The sequence below is a fragment of the Gossypium raimondii genome, chromosome 7 (genome assembly GCF_025698545.1).
Source record: "Gossypium raimondii isolate GPD5lz chromosome 7, ASM2569854v1, whole genome shotgun sequence".
Taxonomy (NCBI): Eukaryota; Viridiplantae; Streptophyta; class Magnoliopsida; order Malvales; family Malvaceae; genus Gossypium; species Gossypium raimondii.
This window is the reverse complement of record NC_068571.1, coordinates 28,386,157-28,392,482: the sequence shown is the minus strand read 5'-3', so window position 1 is coordinate 28,392,482 and position 6,326 is coordinate 28,386,157. Positions and strand designations below refer to the sequence as shown.

Sequence of the window (6,326 nt, the reverse complement as noted above, 5' to 3'; positions counted from 1 at the left end):
CATCTGAAGTAGCTGAGGGTTAGATTAACAACGGTATCTGACGATACATTTCCCTTGCATAACTTGCAAGATTATTGTGATTAAACTGTTTCAAGGTAAGGATACTTTGTTACCTCACATACTCTTTTCTGTGCTTATTAAATCGAGTTAATTGTTTGAAATGACATAGGGATATGTACAATAGATTATTTCGATTTAATAAGTATGTATGTACAATAACATATTCGCCTATTAAGATTTGTTTAATCGGTTGATTTGACATAGGGATATAGTCAATAGATAAATGGATTTTGGTATGTGAGAATGTTCATAAGTTAGCAAATTACCGAGTTGTCGGGAACTTATTCGTAACAATCTAAACATGAGTTTAATAATTCTAAGTTAAGAAATGTAATTAATCTAACACAATTATGTCATCTTGATTAAAATCGTATTTTGAAATTGTGCATTTGAGATTTATTTTTTTAGTTCACTTAGTTTAAAATCTTAGTTTTTAATCACCCTCTTCAAACAAAATATTTTTCTTTACCAAAGTGTTTTAAATAACATTCATAAATAATTCTTTTCACAGTCCCTGTGGGTACGATAACTCGACATTTACTTGTCACTTTATTACTTGTTGCGATTGTGTAAACTTGGCCATTTCCGTCGTACCAAGTTTTTGGCGCCGTTGTCGAGGGTTGTGTTTTAAAAAAAGTCATTATTTGTGAAGTTGTTAGTTTTGCATTTTGGTTTATTTTTCTCTTCAAATTTTAACTTAGTTAATTTTTCTGTGATTTACTCCTTGTAGACCCTGAGATTGAACGAACTTTTTGATAGCGAAGAAGACAAGCAAGTCAGAGAAGGACTAAAGGGATGAACTTCAAAAATCTGAATCAAGGAAACGGAGCAAACCTTGCTCAAAATCCTATCCTTATTGCTGATGATAGGGATAGAGCTTTGAGAGAGTATGTCGTGCCAGTATTTCATGATCTTAATTCTGGTATTAGGAGTCCCGAAATTGAGGCACAACAGTTCGAGTTGAAGCCAGTTATGTTCCAGATGCTTCAGACAGTGGGCTAATTCAGTGGAATGCCTACAGAAGATCCTCACCTACACTTAAAACTGTTTATGGAGGTAAGTGATTCTTTCAAGTTAGCAGGAGTACTAGAAGATGCATTACAATTAAAGTTGTTCCCATGTTCACTAAGGGACAGAGCTCGAGCTTGGTTGAACTCATTACCACCAAACTCAATTTCAACACGGCAAGAGTTAGTAGAAAAATTCCTTATGAAGTATTTTCTGCCTAGCAAGAATACTAAGTTGAGGAACAAGATCACTGCTTTCCAACAAATGGATGATGATTCATTGTACGAGGTATGGGAAAGGTACAAAGAATTATTACGGAAGTGCCCTCATCACCGAATCCCACATTGCATACAACTTGAGACATTTTATAATGGTCTCAATGTTCACACGAGGATGGTAGTGGACGCTTCTGCTAATGGTGCTCTCCTTTCTAAGTCTTATAATGAGACTTATGAAATCACTGAGAGGATTGCCAGCAACAATTATCAATGGCCAACCAATCGAGCAGTGTCAAGAAGACGAGCCGCTGGAATACATGGAGTAGATGCTCTTACTTCACTCGTATCTCAAGTATCATCAATATCCTCAATGTCAAAAAATCTTACTACTAATAGGTGTAATAATTTTGCAGCACAGCCACTGAATCAATTTGAAAATGTAGCCTGTGTTTATTGTGGGGAAGGACATTTGTTCGAAGAATGTCTATCGAACCTAGAATCTGGGTATTACATGGGTAACCAGAACCAAAATCGAGGAAGGCAAAGGCTACAATCCAATTTCTATAACCCATCATGGTGAAACCACCCGAATTCCTGGAGTAACCAAGAGGCAGGAACCAGTGACAATTATGTCCAACCTAGATCGACCTAGCCACCTAGTTTTTCCCAACAAGCTTAGAAACCAACCTAAGCTGAACTATCCAACAGCCTAGAGAATCTATTGAAGGCATACATGGCGAAAAATGATGCCTCTCTAAGGAATTTGGAGAATCAAGTGGGACAGCTTGCAACTGAACTCAGAAACTGACCACAAGGTGCTTTACCTAGTGATACGGAGAATCGAGGAATCCAGGGAAGGAGTATTGTAAAGCATTAACATTGAGGAGCGAAAAGATTTTAGAGCTCAATTCCTTCGAAGTTGAGAAGGGGCCAACTGACGCTCAAGACTTAGAGGAAGTTCAACCAAATGTTGAAATTCTAGTTTCACCAGAAATTGAATTTGTAAAATCCGACGAGGTAACTTATGAACCAGCTAATTCTGATAAACTAATAACTCCGTTAGATGTAGAATTGCCACAGAAAATGAATCAACCAGTTCCAGTAAAGAAACCTCCACCACTCTACCCTCAAAGACTTCAGAAGTAGAAGCAGGAAATTCAATTCAAGAAGTTCCTAGACATACTTAAGCAACTTCATATCAACATCCCGTTGGTTGAAGCACTTGAACAAATATCGAACTACATCAAATTCATGAAGGATATCCTGTCTAAAAAATGAAGGCTTGGAGAATTTGAGACGGTAGCCCTAAGGAAGGAATGTAGTGCATATCTTCAAGACAAACTATCCCAAAAATTGAAGGATCTTGGATGTTTTACCATACATTGCAATATTGGAGCAACATATTGTGGTAAGGCACTAAGTGACTGGGGTGTGAGTATCAACTTGATGGCCATGTCAATATTTAGAAAGTTGGGGATAGGTGAAGTTAGACCTATTACGGTTACACTTCAATTATCAGATCGATCCTTAGCACATCCAGAAGGAAAAATAAAGGACGTATTGGTACGTGTAGACAAATTTATCTTTCCTGTTAACTTTCTGATTCTAGACTTTGAAGCAGACAAAGAGGTGCCAATCATCCTAGGAAGACCATTCTTAGCAACCGGAAGGACCCTTATGGATGTGCAAAAGGACGAGCTTACTATGTGTGTTCAGGATGATCAGGTAACATTTAACGTTTTTAAGTCCATGCGATTTCCTGACACAATTGATGATTGTTCTGCAGTGTTCAATTTAGAGGATTTAATCGTGGAGAAGGAGCTCAATTTTTTTGAGGACCCATTGAAACAAAATTTGACATCAGATCCTCCAAATGATGAAGAGGAGGATGAATTCTTAGCTTTGTTAGAAGCTAATCAAAGGGGATTTAATCCGCAATCCTGCTTTGAATCTTTGCAGTTAGAGAAAATGGATTATGCCCAACCAAAAGCGTCAATCGAGGAGCCACCTAAATTAGAACTGAAGGTACTTCCCTCACGTTTGAAATATGTTTATTTAGGTAACTCTTCTACTCTGCCTGTGATTGTTTCAGCAGAATTAACTATTGAGTAAGAAGAGAAACTCATCCTGATGTTGAAACAATTTAATAAGGCTATCGGATTGACCATAGTTGATATTTGCAAAATTAGTCCATCTATATGAATGCACAAGATTATCTTAGAAGATGGCGAAAAAGGGACGATTGATGGACAACGAAGACTGAACCCTATCATGAAGGACGTAGTCAAGAAAGAAATCATTAAGTGGTTAGATGCGGCTATAATTTACCCCATCTCAGATAGTTCATGGGTAAGTCTAGTCCATTGCGTGCCAAAGAAAGGAGGTATCAAGGTCATTGAAAATGAGAATAATGAGTTGATACTGACTAGAACGGTTACGGGATGGAGAATTTGCATGGATTAACGAAAGTTGAACAAGGCAACTAGAAAAGATCACTTTCCTTTGTCGTTTTTGGACCAGATGCTGGATAGACACGCAAGGTGAGACTATTACTATTTTCTCAATGGATACTCGGGGAATAATCAGATTACAGTATCACCGAAAGATCAGCACAAGACAACATTCACCTGCCCGTACGGTACATTTGCATTTAGGCGCATGCCATTTGGTTTATGTAATGCACCTGCTACATTTCAAAGATGTATGATGTCTATTTTTACTGACATGGTTGAGAAATATTTGGAAGTTTTTATGGATGATTTTTCAGTATTCAGAGATACATATGATGATTGCCTAGCCAATCTAGCCAAGGTACTAAGACGATGCAAAGAAACAAACATTGTACTTAACTAGGAAAAGTGTAATTTCATGGTACGAGAAGGTATTGTTCTAGGGCATCAGATAACAAGACATGGAATCGAGGTAGATAAAGCAAAGGTAGATGTTATTGAGAAACTCCCACCTCCAATATTAAAGGGTGTTAGGAGCTTTTTGGGCCATGCCTATTTTTATCGAAGATTCATCAAGGACTTCTCCAAAGTTGCTAAACTTTTATGCAAATTATTGGAAAAGTACATGGCGTTTAAATTTGATGAGGAGTGCTTAAGAGCTTTGAATGATTTGAAGAGTCAGTTAGTCTCGGCACCCATAATAGTCACACCAGACTAGGATTTGCCATTTGAATTGATGTGTGACGCAAGTGACTTCGCGATCGGAGCTGTCATGGGTTAGCAAAAGAATAAAGTTTTTCATCTCATATACTATGCGAGTCAGACTCTGACAGGAGCTCAACTGAATTACACGGTAACAGAGAAATAGTTACTTGCTATTGTGTTTGCTTTTGACAAGTTTCAATCTTATCTTGTAAGTGCCAAAGTGACTATACGGATCACTCGGTAATTAAGTATTTACTTGCCAAGAAAGACGCTAAGCGCGAGACTGATCTGATGGGTACTTCTACTTCAAGAGTTCGATCTAGAAATTCAATATTGAAAGGGAGTGGAAAACCAAGTAGCAGACCACTTGTCCAGATTGGAGCCGCAACTCTCCTCTTATACCAATTCGAGAGACTTTTCCAGATGAACACATACTGAAGGTAAATCATGTCCACAATACCCCTTGGTTTGCTGATATGCCTAAATTTTTAGCTTGTGGTTTCATGCCGATTGATAAGACGTATCATCAAAAGAAAAGGTTTCTTCACGATGTGAAGTACTATTTCTAGAAAGAATTGTGTTTTTTTAAAAAGTGTGCAGATCAAATGATTAGGAGATGCATGGTAGAAGATGAAGTACATAAGATTTTATACCATTTTTACTCAGCATTGAGTGGGGGACACTTCGGAGGTACACGTACTGCAGCCAAGGTATTGCAAGCCGGATTCTTTTGGCCAACACTATTCAAAGATGCATATGTTTACGTAAAAGGTTGTGATCGATGTCAAAGGGTTGGAAATGTCACCAACAGAAATGAGATGCCTCAAACAAACATCATTGAGGTAGAATTATTCGATGTTTGGGGTATTGAATTTCTCGATCATTTCCCTCCGTCTTTTGGTCACAAGTACATATTATTAGCAGTAGACTATGTGTCTAAATGGGTTGAGGCAGAGGCATATCCGACAAACTATGCTAAGGTTGTAATAAAGTTTTTGCAGAAACATGTGTTCACAATGTTTGGAACCCCAAGAGCCATCATCAATGATGTAGGGTCCCATTTTGTGAACAAGTGGTTGAAATGGTTATTTGATAAACATGGAGTGAAACACAAGGTCGCTACAGCTTACCATCCGCAGACGAATGGGCAAGCTAAACTGGCAAACAAGGAGATCAAAGGCATACGTGAGAAGGTAGTTTGCCCGAACGATGCTTTATGGGCTTACAGGACAGCATACAAGACACATTTAGGGATGTCACCCTATAGGCTAGTCTTTGGGAAAGCCCTCCATCTACCCTTAGAGTTAGAATACAAAGCTTATTGGGCTCTCCAACGACTCAACTTGGGTCTTAAAAGTGCCAAAAAGAAACGGATGCTTCAACTTAACAAGTTAGAAGAATTCCAAATGTCTTCATACGAGAATGCCTAATTACTTAAGGAGAGACTCAAGAAATGGCATGACAAAAACATTCGAGTTCGAGAATTTGAAGCATGTTAGCAAGTCTTGTTATTCAATTCCAGATTAAGGTTCTTTCCAGGTAAGTTAAAATCACGTTGGTCCGGTCCATTTACGATTCATCGAGTCTATCCATACGGAGTTGTTGAACTTCAAGGTAAGTGAGGTAATTTTCGAGATAATGCTCAACGCTTGAAACATTACTAGGGAGGTAAAATTGAATGGAATCAAATCTCGTTCATTTTATCAGATATTTAATTTTTTCTTATTCTTCTGTTTGAATAAATGATTTAGAGTATATTTTCGGGATTAGTATGTTTAAATAAATTCTGTCTAGGAGATTGGAACTTAAGTGGGACCGCTTGTGACCTCTCCAATCTTTCCTGGGAATTGATTTTAACAGAATTTTTCAAGAAATTATTCCCTAA

The 6,326-nt window shown here is 37.8% G+C and overlaps 1 non-coding gene across 1 annotated transcript; it reads right to left on the bottom strand.

The window, feature by feature from the left end:
• Window positions 1-1,299: 1,299 nt before the first annotated feature.
• LOC128042679 (small nucleolar RNA R71) lies at window positions 1,300-1,406 on the bottom strand. The gene has a single exon (XR_008198193.1). It is a non-coding gene; the product is annotated as a small nucleolar RNA R71 (small nucleolar RNA).
• Between the last annotated feature and the right edge of the window lie 4,920 nt (window positions 1,407-6,326).